This window comes from Sinohyriopsis cumingii, chromosome 4, assembly GCF_028554795.1.
Source record: "Sinohyriopsis cumingii isolate HCF-2022 chromosome 4, ASM2855479v2, whole genome shotgun sequence".
NCBI classification, from domain to species: Eukaryota; Metazoa; Mollusca; class Bivalvia; order Unionida; family Unionidae; genus Sinohyriopsis; species Sinohyriopsis cumingii.
Genome location: NC_142964.1, coordinates 59,603,143 through 59,623,527, shown reverse-complemented (window position 1 = coordinate 59,623,527; position 20,385 = coordinate 59,603,143). Strand labels below are relative to the sequence as shown.

At 36.8% G+C, this 20,385-nt stretch overlaps 1 protein-coding gene across 2 annotated transcripts in view; it reads left to right on the top strand.

The window, feature by feature from the left end:
* LOC149801240 (sestrin-1-like) overlaps positions 1-20,385 on the top strand; it is a 194,290-nt gene that overhangs the window by 44,639 nt on the left and 129,266 nt on the right. The window lies entirely within an intron of this gene.

The following is a 20,385-nucleotide window of genomic DNA, read 5'->3' as shown; positions in this document are numbered from 1 at the left end:
TCCAGTATCATCGTTGATGAAACAACATAATACCAAAATACGACGAGGTCATACTGCAATTCACCGTGATCAAGCAATTGTTGAGCGATTTAATCGAACACTTGCTGAGCGGTTATTTGGATATCAATACGCGAGGGAATTTATTCAGGATAAAAGATCTCGCGAATGGGTTGCAAGATTACCAGGCGTGATAGCTGCATTAAATAATGAGATCACACGAACAACCAACATGAAACCCATTAGCGCGGTCACAAAAAAAAATATACCAACACAACGGAAAGATGCTGGAAAACAAAAAATATTAGGTGATGTCACAGTCAGATATTTATATGAGCCTGGTGAACTTGAAGGTGGTAGCGCGAGAGCAACTGATCCTATTTGGAGTGTTACCACACACAAAATATCTACCGTGACAAGATCCACTGGAAGAAATGTAGGCGTTTCCAGACCTGCAATCTACAGATTAGATTCTGCTGCTCCTCAACGTGGATTTACACGTGAACAACTACAAATAATTGCCGCGGATACACAACTACCGCCGCGATCACTTCGGTGATTTCGATCACTTAACTAGCACTAGCGCCAAGGGCGCCAGCGCCTCTACGTCGATTACACTCAAGACAGGTCAACATGGTATTTTCTCGTGTATGACCGCGACTATTATCTTTTCTATCTACGGTAAATTGTCTTGAATCATTACTCGAATATCGCCATAACATTATACAATTACAACTGGTGCAATGATTGTTCTGCTGCTGTTTTAACTCAATAATAAATTCAACATCAAGATCAAAGTCACGTTTATTTTTTTTGTCAGATTGTTTGTATCCGATTAATTTTTTTCTTATTATATCATCATCGATGATGTTAAATTTATCAACGATTTCAGGAATTATAATTCTACGTAATTGAGATATATTTCTGACCCTCGATACCGCTAAATAAACTAAATTTGACCACTCGATGCGATCGTCTACAATCCAGACTCGTGTATCAGAAATAGTTAATCCCTGAGACGAGTGGATCGTCATAGCGTATCCCAACACCCATGGAGATTTGTCAGCGCGTAATGCATCTTCGACCACACTGATATCAACGGCGACAATATCATTTAATACGAGAATCTGTTTCCTTGACTCTGTCTGTCCTGGAATATCAACATTAATATTCTGTTTTCGTGTATCTGATGGTCTATAACACAACGGTACGGGTAGTTCTGAATATTGTTCTTTATGTAGTTGAAATAACTGCTGTTGTAAAGCGTCTCTGATTATTTTTCTACTTGCTACGATCAAATCGGTGGGTCTCCATGAGTTCAAAAAATCACTCATTGATGTCTCTGAGATCACTCCACATATTATTTCACACTGAATTTTGTTTGATTGTAATCTGATTAATTTTTTAAACTCCTTCAAATTTGCATCAAGAGCTCTATGATCATCATCTATTTCTTCGTAATAATCAACGAAATTTTTTAACCAATCATGTGGAGATGGTCCAACAAAGGGCGGCGGTTGACCATGATCGCCACACATTATTATGGCGGTATTTTTCGTCAACAACCAATCAAGAAACATTTTTAATGTATCCAATGACACCGTGCATATCTCATCCCAAATAATTATTTTAGGTATATATTTTTCCCCCATCCGTTCAGGAGTCCATGTATCCCCGCGCCATCGGAAGAAACTATGATACGTGCACGATTGTACTTGCCGCTGTTTCATCTCACGTGCAAGTCTATGTGTGGGTGTCAGCACGATTATATCTGAATTTCTAAAAACATTAATCGTTCGAGTTGTTTTGCCGCATCCACCAGGTCCATTGAGATATACTGTCTTATATCTGGTTATTGGATCACTCAACGATGGTGCCTTCGACATTTCTGATATTTTATTACCCTCACGATAAAAATCTCTCATTGGAACATCTGCTGATTCGACATAATTGTGTAATAGTTCCTTTTTTATTCTCCACGAACCCCATCGTTCATCATTACTTGTAAATTTCATAACAGGTTCTAAATATTTACTTGAAATATAAAACGAATCTGTTGCGACTCTGACTGCGGTCTCAGGAAATCTATTAATCATCGATAATAAATTTATAGAAACATAAGCCAACATGGAAGATCTTAGATGAGTATATTGCGGGGATACGTCATTTATGTAACTAACGATCGTACCTAATTTTGTTCCGTCGGATAAATAAACACTCTCTCGATTTACAAATGTATTTTTCGCCGTTGTATCAGCGATTATAAAATCGTACTCGGCATCATCTAGAATTAATCGTGCGTGATGTCTTTTATAATCATATGCACCACCTTGAGTAAATTTACCTATAATTTTTCTACCGAGATCTTTTGCGGTTTTGAGTTTATTAGGAATATCATCCTTAAACTCGCTAATAACTTCAGAATCTGACATGGGCAACCAAACTTTGGTCTGTGCATGATATGATATAATTGCCTCACTGACCACCAACGATGTCAGTATCGCACAATCTAGCATATATCGCAACAAAACTATAGGTGCCCAACGTTTTTCACAAAAATGTCTGCCAAACCAAACATAACAAATCTTGTGAAGATTTTCGTTAAACTCGAACGACTCAATACAGGCGAATCCAGTCAGATCAAAATCAGGTAATGGTCCATTAATTGCCACTCGCGTCATCTCGTTTGTTGGGTGACCAAATCTTTCAAAGTACGTAGAACAATCTCCGTATCCCAGAAAACTTCCTGGATAACATGCAACCATATCAACCGAAATAACATCATTGTAATTGTATTTGGTATTCCATAATCCGCCATGTCCATATTCGACGCAACTTGCGCGTACGTCCTCGAGTAAATCAAATCGTGTTGGTTTCCATGAATTTCGTTCTCTGGCGAAATGAGCCGCAACAGATGGAACGGTAAAACAATTAGTTAGTAATTTGTCAGTATTTTCCGCGTGCTTGCACTGTAAAAACATCGCAAGATTTTTCATCTCGTCATGGAGGGATTCTGTGCGATATATTTCACCGTTCGGTTTGACAAACTGATCAAATTCACCCTCCTCATTACTTTTAAATAACCATACCGATACAGGATCGGTTTTACTTATTTCGTTGATAAAATCAAACATACTATCTGCCACAGAATTATCTGCCACAGAATTATCTGCCACAGAATTATCTGTGGGGTAAAATCTAACAGTTCGATCACGTGGAAATATTGTTACTGCGTTAGTCCATGCGTGCGCGTTATGATCGATAATATTTATTGGAGCTCCCTTCGATTTATATTTCGACTGGTACAGTACTTCTCCCGTTATTGTCGCCACAGCTATTGGAAATTTTAATATTTTTCCTAACTCAGCAACATCTTTTATTGTAGCACCGGTATCCCTAACTGAATCAGCCCACGAGTTTATTTTTTCATGCCTTAAATCAGTTAATCCATTTCCACGCATCGCGTTTGTAAAGTGTTCTATTACTCGTTCAGCCACACAATTTAACCTTGAAAATTTCATCGGCGCTAGTTTATCAACGTTGGGTTTTTTATTTATCTCATAGATTCCATAAATAACCGCCGTTACAGGATATGCTCGCTCATAATACGGTTTATCAATACCTGTCAATAGACCCGGTCTGGAATTTTTACTTAATATGATAGTTTTATTATTGCCAAGGACAGGATCATATTTGTCACGGATAATCCAACTACCTGTTTCTGTTAATACAATAAATTTTACTCTGAATAAATATTTTTGATTGCCCTCGTATTCAGCGATGTAGTTAATGATAGTTGCCGCTCGCTTGTCATTCATTGTAGCGTCCGTGACAGTGTTGCGTATAATCTTGAACGTTGACCATGTATGAGATGCACCATCCGTGTAAAATTCGTTCTTAGCGTCATGAATTTTCGAGATCAAACTTTTATTTTTCGGATCAACCAGATCTCGTACTGGCAAGTCAGAAGATAATCTGTCAAGGTTGAATTTATACTTAACAGGCCTAGTTTGGGATAATCTCTCAAACTCGTTCATATAATTAAAACAAATATTTAAATAAAGAAAATTATATATATATATACAATGTCCCAATGTAGATGGTTGATGATCGGCTCAGTAAATCGATGCAACAAATCCTGTAGAAAGGAATTTTGTTGGATGCACTCACAAAACATACGACGAGGAAGTCTAGGACCAATACCATGTCTACGGTGTGGTATTGGAGTGCGAGGAAAGACAGAATTATGTGGGAAGTGTGGCGGGAAACGGTTCAGAGAGCTTAAAAGATATTATGACAAAAAAAATAATAGCGGTGAAAACGCTATAAAATCCGTGAGGGATTATATATCAAGATTTCAGACAAACAATGATTTAAACATATAATATTATTATAATGGAGCAAAATATATTTGTCCCACATCCTGTCATAACAAACTATGAATCAAATATTAATGGTATCATCAGACACTGCAAGTTGAAGAGACCAGTTGGTTGTATTAATAATGTTGGTTATCTTAGATTTACAGTTGGGAAGAAACATTATCTATGTCATAGATTTACGTACGAGTGTCACAAGGGTTTGATCAAAGACGGTCTTGTTATTGATCATATTGACGGGGACACTCAAAACAATAATTTATCCAACCTTCGTGTTGTCACATACAGCGAGAATAATACACGTGGAAATACAGGAAGATATAAGACAATCGGAAAGAGGGGGGTAATTTCTACAAACATAGAAACCGGTAAAGAAATTATGTTTCAGTCTATGAACGCGGCTGCGACATATTTTGATATTAACTCGCGTTCAGTACAAAAAGTAGCAGATAATATAACCAGATCTGCTCTCTCGAAAAAATATAAGCAGAAAATTACATTTCAGTATCAATAACTATCATCACCACATTATTAACTATCATCACCACATTATTAACTATCATCACAACATTATTAACTATCATCACCACATTGAATTAATTTTTTAATTTATGTCACAGTAGGTCCTCCATACACTACTGAATTTTTGATTACATAAGGGAGATTACTTTGTAATATATAGTTTTCTTCGTAGATGGTTGGTTTTTTATGATCGTAATTAGTCAGTTTAACTAATTACATCGTATAGTGCCGACGAACCTAACTCATTAGACTCATAAGTATTATTTATGTTTTTTAAATATTTTCCCATCATACAACACATGATAATGTTATTGATCCGTAGGAAGCTGTGTGTAAACAGAAACCGTTTGTCATTGTAATCGACCTGCAGTTGTGTGTTCACTGAACTTACACTCTGGAAAGTTCTTTGACTGGTGCATTAATGCTACTGTTATTATTGATTTTCGGTCTGCTTAGGAAACCAGCTACAAATACAGAAACTATTATTCAGAAACTGTTATAAATACAGAAACTATTATTCAGAAACTGTTATAAATACAGAAACTGTTATTATTCAGAAACTGTTATAAATACAGAAACCGCTACAAATACAGAAACTGTTAAATACAGAAACTGTTATTATTCAGAAACCGCTGTTTAGTGTAAATATTGGTTCCTTAGCTATATATTAACTTCCGAAACATATGTTCGTAACAATGTTTGATAGCTCGATCAGTATGGTATTGGACTGTGGCGCTCGCGGTCCAGGATCAAACCCCCATGGCTGACAATTTGTCGGTGGTGCGCATAATTGCGATTTTTATAATAGTGGGGGGAACCGCAAGAACCCCTCCGCTCAGCAGAATTCACCCACAATATTGACTTGTGGTTGATACCTATTTTTCGTATCACCCACTGGATTAATTATTATGGGTGGGTTTTTGCTGAGCGTACCTTAATTAAGTTATATGTTTGTGCTGTCCCAGAAACATCCCGACGAACTCGAAGGGGTTCTGGGATATTTTTTTTTTATTTTAAAGATTTATATATTATATAATGAACCATGAAAATATCAATGATGTAATTGTCGCTATTAAAAAATTAAAAAAAGATGGAATTAATATATCTGATGAACTTAATCCTGAAAAAATAGTTTCTGACTTTGAGATTTTACAAGAACGTAAAACCATGGGGACACACACTATCATCTGAATACAGGCTCATGAAACGGATTCAATCGGCAATGTTTCAGTCGCTAGCTACCGTAGAAGATGATCATGTGAAGGAGTTCGTTCCTCTTTCTACCGCCGTAGAAAGAATTAAGTCGTTATTATCCCACGAGTATGAGGCAAAGAAAACGATTAGTACTCGCATAAAACTATTAAGAAAAATTATGTCAGAGAGTAACCCCGTTACTGGTGAAACGATCCAAGGTAACTTCGTTACTGGTGAAACGATCCAAGGTAACTTCGTTACTGGTGAAACGATCCAAGGTAACCTCGTTACTGGTGAAACGACCCAGAGTAACCTCGTTACTGGTGAAACGACCCAGAGTAACCTCGTTACTGATGATAATGAAAATGAAAGTTTTGGTAACTGGGGTCCATGTCAACGCTGACCACGTGTATTGGTAGTCAAAATCAAGTAGTTCTAACCTTGTCAAATTTGTTCCTAATAAATTTTATTTATTATAAATTTTATTTATTATAAATTAATTTTATTTATTAATAATATTATTTTTACTGAGGATTTTTTTTTTTTTACTAAAATCAAGAAAAATGCACGAACTACTTGATTTTGACGGGGTAGTTGGTAGTCAAAATCAAAGAAAAATGCACGAACTACTTGATTTCTGACGGGGTAGTTGGTAGTCAAAATCAGGAAAATTGAGCAATTTCGTTGTATTTTAGTAAAAAAAAAATAAATCCTCAGTAAAAATAATATTATTAATAAATAAAATTAATTTATAATAAATAAAATTTATTAGGAACAATTTGACAAGGTTAGAACTACTTGATTTTGACGGGGTAGTTGGTAGTCAAAATCAAGTAGTTCGTGCATTTTTATGTTTCTGAGGGGGTAGTTGGTAGTCAAAATCAAGTAGTTCGTGCATTTTTATGTTTCTGAGGGGGTAGTTGGTAGTCAAAATCAAGTAATTTGTACAATTTCAGTAAAAATCAGGAAAATTAATAAATATTATTTTTTTTGTGATAGAAATTTTAATTTTACTTTCATCGACTAGCTTTTTTAGTTGCCTAGGCCGATTAATTTGTACCAAACACAAATTTGTGCCAGTAATAATAAAATATTTTTTTAAGTTGATCGAATTTGATTCTGAAGATCTACGACAGAAATCCTTAGACAGAAATCCTTAAGACGGAAGTCCTTAGACAGAAATCCTTAGACAGAAATCCTTAAGACGGAAGTCCTTAGACAGAAATCCTTAGACAGAAATCCTTAAGACGGAAGTCCTTACGACGGAAGTCTTACGACTTTACATACAGATTTATTACAAGCTCTTCTTCACGTATGTCAATCAAGCGATTAAGGTGGTCTGTGAGTTTAAAATTCATTCGTGTTAACATATTATTGTGACACCGCAAATACACGGGATTAGTTGGTTCTTGCACGATTAAATTTCCAGGGGGAACTTGTGGTGTGAACGTGTACAGGATGTATCCTTGTTGAGCTTGATTTGATCTTCCGAGATCTATTTGATAGCTGCCATCGCTTACGTCACAAACCAGATTGACCGCGACCGTCGGTGTTATATTAACGATCCGCGGAGATACGTGTCTTCCGCCGCCATGTGGATCATTATCATATCTGAGAACGGTTGGAGGTTGTGCTAGTTTTTTCCATGCATCGAGTATTTTAGGGAAGTTTTCGTTGATAAGATCGTTTAATAATTTTACTAGTTCTCTAGCATCAATCCCCGGTATTACAAATGTTGGTAATTGTTGTTCAGTTATTTTGTAATGATTGAGAAACCATGGTTTAGCTTTATAATTATCAATAATTTTATCTCCGTATTTAACCATGTTCACAATGATAGTTTTATTAACGTGTCTAATATCTGATATGACCTGATTTAGATGTTTTATCGTCTCAATGATTTTTTGTTTTACGTCATCGCTGTAGCTATCAGTAAAGAAATTTCGTAGTTTGTTGATTGATTGTTTAAATTCAAAATTAACAGGATCAGAATATGATTTAATAAATTCTTCATCTACGAGTGGATATATTAAATCACCTGTACGACCATTAGGTACATCATCTATTATTATATGAATTTTTTCACCATCAGGAGCACTTGTAAAAGCGTAAATGACGTCCTCCCTCCACGGATATTTACCTCTATATTCAGGAACTATCATAAATTTTGCTTCATCTGTGATAAAATCACCCCTCGTTGGTTCTGGTGGTCCTTCATACACCGGGGGAACATCCGGACATCCTAGCACGGATCTGATTGAAGATTGATAAATATCAACGGCATAATCAGGCGAGTTTATTTCAACCGTCGAGGACAACGTCGGCTCATGAACGTTTATTGATATTTTTGATTCCTTTCCTGTTATTGATTTTATTCTACGCGCAAATTCCTCACTGATCTCTTCAATCTCATAACTGCCGGTTGGTATTCCAACAACAACCCAGTCAGGTGTTCCATCGGGTTTGTTCTTGTTAGCAAATACAAGCGAATTATTTGCTGGTGTACCATTAAATGATTTTGATCTGATATTTGGCCAGCTGTAATATACTCGTAATTGTGCTAGTGCTATTTCTTTTACTGGAATTGCAGTAGGAAAATTAACACTAAATTCAGGATTAGTTGAACTTACCGAGATCATCGTTATCTTTGGCGGAGTTGTGTTGGTCACGATCTGCTGGAGTAATTCTGTCATTATTGATACTTGTATCTTTAATACCGATACCTTCGTCGTATATTTTGGTCATCATTGAAAATTCGAAATCAGATATAATTCCATCACTGAGACTCGCTGATAACAACGAGGATAATTTCGAGTATGCTACTCTCGCTGTATGTAATTTTATTTTGTAATCGGATAATTTTTCGTTCGTACAAGTACATATTTTTTTTGTGATGATACCAAGCACACCTGCAATAGTTGTTGCTGCTGAAATACAAAAAGTTACAGCTACTGGTGCCATCGTTGTCAACGCTGATAATATTACACCGGTTCCAGCAACAACAGCGGATACTGAATAAACAATCACATCAACGATAACCAATCGTCGTCGATATTTTTTTACTTTTACTGTATATTGATCAACTTGATCTTTTAGCGCCTCCTGCCATTCACGCGCTTGATTGTATCTGTATTGTGCACCGTCCATGTATATTTTTATGCAGTAACCAATTGAGGTGTTTCAGCTACAAATTCCAAACACCACCAGAAGGATGTTGCGGTTAATTTCTTATCAGCTGCTTCCAGAATAAATATTTCCTCGGCTCCGATATTTAATATAACAGATACAACCCCGGAAAACCTGTCTGTGGAATGACGCCATGGAAACGTTGTAAATATTTCAAATTTTGCAGCACTGAACACAGACAGCCTGTACACGCCAGTGACTGTTGCGGTATATTTGATGGTATTATTTTGTTTTGACCATGTTGCAAATCCCGATGATACCGTGTATACGATGTTTGTGATATGCCCGGGAGTTATTGCAGCTGGAATTTTAATCAGATTGGTTTTATTGATAATCTCAGGAATTCCCGCTACGATGTCTAGTTGTGTTCGTTTGATCGTGTCTAGGTTACTTTTGATATCAACGAGTTTCATGTCAATGACGGAAGGATTTCCAAAGAACTTATTTATGGCATCATCGGTTTTCTGAAAATTTCTTCGAAGCCTTGTAAAACCGGTTACGTGAACGTCATACTCGGCCCGTAGCGTGGATAGTTTTCCATCCACGTCGTCGACGTATAGTTTGTTTGCGACGTCGTTGTCAGATTTTGGAGCTGTTACAGCTACTATTTTGTTCCCGTTCATGCTAAGTTCACCTGTCATCGTGTCACCGGTGTTTCTCACGCGATTAGCAACACTTTTTGCAATTTCATCTCTGATGGTTTTAAGTGACATACTTGAATCTCTGATTCTACCACCGTCAGTAAACACGGGAATATTATCTGTAACTGCACCAAGTACTCGCCGGACTATATCATTCCATTTGATATTGCTGGTTTTTAGTTTACCATATCGATCTTGAAAAATAACAACTTCATCTGGGTCAACTCCAGCCAGGTTCATAATATCAGCGAGGTCATCTTTAGTCGCATACTTTGACAGATCAACGTCGGATTTTATTTTCTTACTAGTAGAAGATCTTCCGTAAATATCAACCATTATAATAAAATCCGTTGTTTAAAATGCTTTACGCGCAACAAATCGGTTGCTTGTATAATCATGCACGACTTTATGTGGCCTGGATGATTTTGATATAGCGTCGAATACATTAATTACTTCACAGCCGCATATTGGCGGATCTGTCATTGTTTGTGTGGGTAGCGACATACTTGATAAATTCAACAGGTGGAGCTAACCCGTACAAATCAAAATAAACAATTCCACGCGGGTCAACCGCGTATGATACCCAATGAGTATCGGGTCCGGAACGTTTGTCAAGATTAATAATACCTGTTTCTAGTTTGTTTGGTTGTTTCGGTAATTGATCTCGCATAAAAACACCTCTAAAGGCGGATATTTTTAATTTTTTAGCAGCATCAAGTAAATCAAAATTTGATGCTGGAACGTCTAACGAAATGATCCTGGAAGCCTTAGGCCTCTCCCCCAACGAGATCCCGGTAATCTTAGACCGCGTCCCTTTTTTTTGTATCCCCGCCCTGCTGCTTTCTTTAGTGCCATTCCAGCGGCTGTTCCAACAGCACCTAACGCGGCCGCTTTTGCTACGGCTGGAGCAGCTGCAGCTATTAATGCCGGAATGGCCGCAAGTAGTGGAAATATACCACCCGTTTTAACCATGTCTTTGATGGCGCTCGGGGAGAGATGGAATTGAACTCCAGTTTTTGATTCCAGAGCCTTATTGAAATGTTTAATCTGATTATTTGTCAACGATAATTTGTTTGGACCACCACTAATATGATCTCGTTTTAGTGATATTTTAGTTCCGCATTTGTTGGCGGTTTTTGATTGAAGCTTTTTTACCTGACCCGGGGTCAGAGTAACATTAACATGACTATACGACATTTTTATATAAAATATATTTTTCTAAATAACACGATTAAAGATTTTCCACCGGTGCATCAACAACCCTCATTCGACCACTGCCACCTTCAAGTTACATGGCCTTGTCGCTAAGTATGACCGCGATCGCTCTGTAAAAGGCACCACCAGCTGGTGGGTTAGTAACATGAGCTCGAAAGTGTATATCAACAACAGATTGTTTGGATAAATCAAGATGTTCTAATGAAAAATAATAAATCGGATATAGACCTGTAAAATCTAGTTGTGATATTTGCAAACCAGTATCTATATTTTGATCACGTCCCATGAATGACATCAAACGATGATATGCGCGCGCTACATGATTTTGTGCATAATTTAACAATATATCCTCGGATGGTTCTTGATGTCCATTTATCCGTAAGGAAACTTGACTAACTCCAAGGTTATCAAATACCATATGTGATTGTTCTTGATCATTTATCCGGTTAATATTTTGCAATGCAATAAAAATATGTCGTGGTGCAGAAACACCCTGTTGTGATGCTATATGCCATGTAAATAAACCATTAATATTGCTTTGAGCAGCATCTGTGGTTACTGTTAACCATGATAGCAATGATTTACCTCCTTGATCCATAAAAGATAGTAATTTTTGTTCCTCAGTAATAGATGGAGTCATTACTGGCATCCACAATGAAAGTTTTGTTATATCTACTTTACCAGCATCAGCAACACCAGCACCTCGCCAGATTGCATCATTATCATCACCTTTTCTTACGAGCACAATTGTGTGTTTAGCTCCAAAGATGACCTTTCTAACATTTCTGCAAAATCCAAAGATGTGAGATAATGGAATTGCACACGAAAAATTTCTATTATTTCCCGACAGCGCTGTTCGGCGTGCTGCAAACCCTAAGTTGTAAGTCGGGGCAATATCTTTTATGATTTCAAAATCAGCACCTGGTCTAGCTTCACGGTCTGGGTTGGCGCCTTCTGCCTGATTAGCAACAGAAACACCCTGTGGTGAAAGTAACTTGATATACTGATTATGGTTGGCGTTGTCGGTGATATCTTTAGCGAACATCATTGTTGGACCAGCTGATCTTGTAAAGTCGTCAGAATATCTCGCCAGACCAATTATTGTTGTAGCAACATCAACATCCTTCTGAATTGATTCAATATTTTTTCCATCAATCATGTATGTGGCGCTATCAAACAGTGCCATAATTCCGTTGTTGACAAAACCAACACGCAGATTGGCACCATATGCCGTATCATCATCCTTTACAAGTCTACCTTCTACTTCAATAAACGCTTCAGCGGGCAAGAAATATCTACTTGTATCATGAACCTGTAATTCGATTCTCCCTCGCTGATTTGGTAGTCTTGCGTCATAAGAATAAAATTGATAATCACGTACTGACTCGTACTTAAGGACAGGTGCCTCCATATCAAATGCTGGGTCTGATTCGCGCCTGAACATTTTTATTATAGTTACCATTTTTCCAAATGATGATCATCGTCGACGAAGACCACTTCCTACTATTAAATTTGCTGTTATATTTTTTTCTGCTTCTTCAGATATCGCCGCTAGTTTTTGATTTGCAGCCTGATTTATTATTTTACTTACGTCAGAGGGCATCACCTCAGTACTTGCCAGTTTCACCGGTGGTTGTTGTTTTCGTCGCAATAATCGTGCTAGTCTTTCCTTGATCGCCGAGAACGCCTTACCAGCAACATTGACAATTGCACCAGGAGCTTTATCACGAACAATATCAATAGCCTTCATCGATAATTGTTTTGCAACTGGTGCTACTTTTGGAGCTATCCTCGTGAATAATCCTCGAATGACATCACCAAGTCCATTTCCGTAAATAACACTATAGATTGGTAATCGTGAGTTTACCGCTCTAACCTGTGTGGGTTTACGATGATTATCATGCACAATCATCTTATTTTATTTACCATTTATCTAACAACTAGTCATCAACGAGCTCATCAATAAGTTCTCGGTAAACGCCGATATCCATGATACCACCTTGAAATAGTCGCCGACAAATATCAGCTGCTTCATTAGTTATTTCTGGTGAGTTATTTCCAGCACGTTTTCCTCCTATGAGAACTTCTAACCGTGATACGTCATTGATGATATTATCAGGACATAAACCAGATCCTGTTTTAGGTTCATCTTGAGGTGGTTTAAATACTGGTGGTTGCATTACCGGAGTAAGTACTTCAGTGGTGGCCGGGGGTGAACCTTCTCGAAATCCATGTGGTGAACCTGTCGGTGTAAATGTTACATCCGGTGCAGGAATTTTCTTCGGGGGTAGTAATTTAATTAGCTCTTTAGTCTTTTTAATTTCCGACTTCAACCTTTGCTGTGGCGAAGAAGATTGTTGTTGTTCTATTTGTCGCAGAGGTGGAGGAAGCTGATACTGGGAGGACTCTCCTTGTTTTAGTATTTCCTATCTCTCTCTATTAATTCTTTTTACTTCCTCTTTAAGTCTTTCAAATTCTGGACCTCTAGCTTGTTTTTTGTTGTAATATATGCGATATATCCATTTAATGAAATTATCATCATTTATTTTTTCATAACGGGGTTTTAAAATACTAGATTTATTAGATATACTATTTAATATTGCTTCAGGTAATCTCTTTCTTTCAATTTTTCTAATTTCCTCGACAACTCCTTCGTTAAATTTTGCAATTAATTCTACGTTTTCTTCTGCTGGTTTGAATTTAGATGCAAGTTTTTTTCTCACATCGGCGACTTCAGTACGAGGTTCTTCAATACTTGAAGGTATTTCCTCACCAACAGGTGGAGGCTGAGCCGCAGCTATTTTCCCGGCTATGCCAGTTGGAAGGTCTCGTAAAATCTTCTTTGTCTGTTTAGTTCTCGCTGCTATTTTTTCAGCCTGCACTGCAGTTTGTTCTAATACCGGAAAAATACCCTTTTTCCTCTTCTTATCCTCCTCTTTAATATCTCCCCATATAGTTTTTTCAACAGCCGCTACAGCTTTCTTAGTAGCTGCAGTGACGGGTTTAAATAGTTTTTTAGTGTCTTCTTCGTACTCAACTTTTGATTCTTGCTGCGCTTGCAGATTTTTTCTAAATGAGTCTCTGACAGGAAGAAATTTTTTAATTGTTTCTAATCGTTCTCGTGCTGTTCTTGCAGTATGAGATTCTGGATGTATCATTTTATTATAACATAATAATTTAATTAATATCAGCAGAAGAGGAATACAGAAGTTTGATGAACTATTACAGAAAAAGAAAGAACATAAATCCAAAAATAGAAAAACCACCATCAGAACTTGAATATTACTTGAAACATAGAACAAATTCAGAAGATTCAGATGAAGATGAAACAGATGAGGAAAAACGACAGCGAGAACGCGTTGAAAAATATTCATCAAACTTGGTATGGTGGTAAATTAATAGCAGCAGAGAGGGTACCTACCAACGTTGGTCGTCAAAAAAATAAACAAGAAATAAATAAACACGTAGAGTACTTTATTTTTTCAGCTACTATTTCGAACTGAGGTTTTATTAGCACAATCGGTCATTGCAAAAATAAACATCTCAAGGAAAGTTCATTTGTAAAATCTGGACCTTTCTACGAGATGATTTATTTGTTTGTTTTATTTGTTTTGTCGGAATTCTATGGTCTGTTCACCCTCTCTGCTGCTGTTTTCCATCACACTTTCCAAGTCACTTGATAACATGAAAGCCACTTGAGATAACGAATGAAACTTGGTACACATACCATAAACATTTTTCATTCCATCACACTTTCTCTTTCAGTTTTAAAGCCAAGGGACAAAAATTAGTATGCATGTACATCATCACTAGAAGTTGTGTTGCATGCCTGTTTAGGGTTTCTGTTTTCAAGGTTAAGGTCACCACTTCATATTTTTTTTCTGTCACACTGTCTCTTCTGTTCTGTAACATAAAAGAGGTTTAAGGTAATGTGACATGAAAGTTGGGATGCATGTGTATCACCACTAGAGGGGGTATTGTATACAACATTGGGGATCCTATCAAGGTCACAGCTCAATATTTTACATTTTACATCAAACTTTATTTTGTTTTTCATCAAGCTTTTGAACCTGGTATGCATTGATGTCATCATTAGCTATATGTTATGTTCCACATTGGGGGTTTCATTTTCAAGGTCACTGTCATCGTTTTATATGTTGAATTTTTCTTTATACACTTTCCATTCCACTCAGTTTGGTTAACTATCTGAGATGAAGCGATGAAACTTGTTGTAACTATATATATATATATCATTATAAAAATGTGTGTTGTGTACTATATTAGGGTCCTATCTTCAAAGTCAGCTTGGTCATATATAAGTATGTTAGGTTTCAGTTACATTTGCCCATTTGCTTTCTGACCTAACACCTGTTTTAAATTACTGAAGTGTGGTAAATATATAACACTATACTTGTTACTTATTGTAAAATTTGCATAAGTTTGATGCATGTGCAGCAACTTTACAGTACTGTCTTACAGCTCACAGTTACACTTCATGATTGTGCATTTTATGGACCTTACTGATTCGCAGGGAGAAATATGCACTGAATATGCTTGTTAGTTGTGATTCCTAGTCAAAGGAAACATTTGTCAGCATTTCCAGTTTCAATCCTTGGTCCTGTGACATTTTAGAACTTTACAGTTAATTTGCACAATATAACCATTATTGTGCTGATCTGCTGCTAAACCCTAACACACACACACACACGCACACACATGCACACACACACACAGCTACATGCATATATACATGCATACATACATACATACATACATACATGGTTCTTTGAGTACTCATGCACTCAAAGATTACAACTTAATGATATATATTCACCCTTTTCATCATCTTTTGAAGTAGTTAGCTCAAAATTAAAAGGACAACAATATTTTAGTGTTATAAAATTAGATGACTCCATATAAAAGTAATTTAATTAATTGAGGCTAGATGATAATGAGAAGGTTGTATATCTCAGATGATGTATATGTTATTAGATCAGTCAGTACACAATTTTGGCAAATATCCACCAAATTTTTTTCCCCTCTGATAGGTAAACGATTTTGATAATCCTATTCAACTCAGATTAAATAGACCACTTCAACAGATTTTCAAGTTCATGGGTTTGATCAGTGATTGTTGAAGTTGTCCTTGAAATGTCCTAAATTTAGCCTGAAGGTTTAGAGCAGTGGGTCATGTATAGCATGTTCGACAAAGGTAGTTGTGTTGAAGGTATACATTTGGAAAATCATTTTAAAATTATAAATGAGCCAGGAAAAAAATGGTCTCTGGTTTTTAAAATTAGAATTAGATCCAAATTTATTAAGTGTTTGTGCGCGTGTGTGTGATTTTTGATTTTTAAATATTTCTTCAACAATTTGAGTCATATCACTACAATGTCTGCACTGTGGCAGTTTATAGTAATGTCTAGTACTGGGGCATCCAGCAGCAGACATCATGTCCAACCCGGTCAAATTATCCTGACACCAAGCTGACCAGTTCTAACACTAACCTCTTAATGCTGTGCACCAAGTGAGGCAGTTGCTTGTACCATTTTTGTAAGTTTTTGGGATGACTCCGCTCTGGTTTGAACCTGCTGCCTCCCACATTCAAGGTGGATGCTCAGATCAGTTAGGCTACCGAAGTGTTCTTCTAAATAGTAATATACTCACAAGGAGTTGGCAATTTTCTTTTTCTTTGACAAACTGTAGTGGATACTGTATAGTCAGAAGATTTATAATGCTTGTTTTTCTTTATCAGCACTATACAATTAGTCCTCATTAACATGATGAACTGTGACTATTTTAATTTAGAATAATTGCAGTCATTATGCATACGTCCCTTATTATAAAACCCCTCTTTATACCACTGTCCCTCATAATATGGACAGGGCCCCGAGTGACCGAGTGGTCTAAAGCGCTCTCCGTTACAGATCACTGCCATCTCACCTCTGTCTGCATGAGTTCAAGTCCAGAATTCGGCAAATGTGGATATGTGAGAAAGCATGCCAGTAGCTTCTCGTGGGTCGGCGGTTCTTCCCGGGGTTTTCCCGGGTTTTTCCTCCACCATTAATACTGACCGCCATGCATAGCCTATTGTGTGCTGAAAAATGGCATTAAACCCCACAACAACATAATATGGGCATGGATCCAATTCACTTGGTCAGTTTGGTTTTATTATTGTTACTTAATTTTTCTTAGTTTATTTTTGCTCCTGGCTCACGAGAAATAGTTATAATGAGACTTAACATTATTAAATAATTTAAAATGACAGACTTGTTGGAATATTTTAAATACAAGTCTTTCTAGCTTCTCGTGGGTTGGTGGTTCTTTCCAGGGGTTTTCCTGGGTTCTTCCTCCACCATTAATACTGGCCGCCATGTATAGCCTATCTTGTGCTGAAAAATGGCATTAAACCCTACAACAACAACAACAACAAGTCTTTCTCAGTGATAAAAAGGTACATGTTCTTTTAAGACTTCCTTGAACTGTGCTTTAAAAAGGGTGTATTATTACTAGTAGATTTGATTGTAAATTGTTTTAGCTCCACAGGTCACAGATCAGAAGAGCTTATGGTAAGATATGTTGTCTGTCATCTGTCCCCCACCCACCCCAACATACATTAGTCCATTAGCACAAGTTTGTTATTGCCACTTCTCCTAAAATGCTTGGAGGATTACAATGAAACTGCACATAATAATAATAATAATAATAATAATAATGAGGACTTTGTATAGCGCCTAATCTTTAGAAGATCTAAGCGCTTTACAACATTAGACAACACCTATGAGATCAAAAACATATATAATGATATGATTACAACTACAAACACCATGAAATTAGAAAACATAAAAAACATGCTGAAAGTATTTAAGGTAGGAAACATTATTAGGTCTTTAAGTTTGTTCTTGCAGTCGAAATAAGTGAGTTTTGAGAGCACATACATTGATCAAAACGTCTACTTGGTCTAAATGAAAATGGTACAGTTAAGACATCTGATATGGCCACCACATCAGCTCTATATTTCAATTTTCTTGTCACTATCCCTCCTGAATGGATAGTGATATCAACATGGGTTGTAACTGAAAGACTTTGTATGTCTAGTTGGCCCTAATAGAAAATGGTGCTCATCTGACATCCAAAATGGCCACTACAGCAGCCATCTTAAAAATATTGTTCTTCCTGTTCTTCATCAATAGAAAGCATGTACAGGCTTAGGCATACAAATTTAATACAAAGGCAAATGACAAGAAATCTTTAATACACAATGTCAATTTTTTTTATACGCCTAACTTGTTTAAAGTCTGCAGGACATTCTTTGTGTGAACATCATCTTGAGATGCATCACAAGTCAAAAAGGCTTCCTCCATTAGTCACATCTTATGATATTCAGGAGGGGACATAGGCATATTCTGTATCACAGTGCCTGTGTGTGTATATTCTTTTCATCGTCTTATTCTGTATCTCAGTGCGTGTAGGGGGATACTCTTATCATAGGCATATTTTATATCTCAGTGCCTGTAGGGGGATGCTCTTATTACAGGCATATTCTGTATCACAGTGCTTTTCAGGGATACTCTTATCATAGGCATATTCTGTATCTCTGTGACTGTAGTGGGATATTCTTTTTACAGGCACAGTCTGTAGCACAGTGCTTGTTACAGGGGGATACTCTTATCATAGCCATATTCTGTATCTCAGTGCCTGTATGGGGATACTCTTATCGTAGGCATATTCTGTATTACAGTACCTATATAGGGATACTCTTATCATAGGCATATTCTGTATTACAGTGCCTGTGTGGGGATACTCTTATCATAGGCATATTCTGCATTACAGTGCATGTATGGGGATACTCTTATCGTAGGCATATTCTGTATTACAGTGCCTGTATGGGGATACTCTTATCGTAGGCATATTCTGTATTACAGTGTCTGTATGAGGATACTCTTATCGTAGGCATATTCTGTATAGCAGTGCCTGTATGGGGATACTCTTATCGTAGGCATATTCTGCATTACAGTGCCTATATAGGGATACTCTTATCATAGGCATATTCTGTATTACAGTGCCTGTATGAGGATACTCTTATCATAGGCATATTCTGTATTACAGTGCCTGTATGAGGATACTCTTATCATAGGCATATTCTGTATTACAGTGCCTATATAGGGATACTCTTATCTTAGGCATATTCTGTATTACAGTGCCTGTATGAGGATACTCTTATCATAGGCATATTCTGTATTACAGTGCCTGTATGAGGATACTCTTATCATAGGCATATTCTGTATTACAGTGCCTGTATGAGGATACTCTTATCATAGGCATATTCTGTATTACAGTGCCTGTATGAGGATACTCTTATCATAGGCATATTCTGTATTACAGTGCCTGTATGAGGATACTCTTATCATAGGCATATTCTGTATTACAGTGCCTATATAGGGATACTCTTATCTTAGGCATATTCTGTATTACAGTGCCTGTATGAGGATACTCTTATCATAGGCATATTCTGTATTACAGTGCCTATATAGGGATACTCTTATCTTAGGCATATTCTGTATTACAGTGCCTGTATGAGGATACTCTTATCATAGGCATATTCTGTATTACAGTGCCTGTATGGGGATACTCTTATCATAGGCATATTCTGTATTACAGTGCCTGTATGGGGATACTCTTATCATAGGCATATTCTATATCACAGTACATGTATGGGGAGCCTGTAGATGGGATACTCTTACCTGTCAGTATATTATGTGATGGATAAACTTGGCATGTACTGTAAGTTGCAAATGAATTGTATGATTTGGTTCTTGTAATGCCTCAGGTCATTACCAAGTACATATATATCATTCTGAATTGTTAAGCCAGCTAATTGGAAGAAAGATTGGTGACACAAAATGTGTCACTGATCACTTGCTCTGGGTATTCACCTGTCTATAGTATATCTGCCTATTTGGCAGGGTGTTGCAGCAGGAAGCTGCCATATAGCACTTATGTGCATATTTTGTGTCCTTGTTCAAATGCATTATTCCATAATTTGCAAAGGTTTACAAGGCTGGAAAATTAAAAAGAAAATTCATTTGCCCAGAGTGAAATAATTTTGTTTAAAAACAAATGTGCAGAATTTTCCTTTAAAACTGGTTGACTAATATTTATGGTGTTGGAGAGTTTATGCTGGTTCTTACCCATATATAGATATATTTTAAATTATGTATTAGTCTGAAATTTTCACCTCCCCTGGTTAT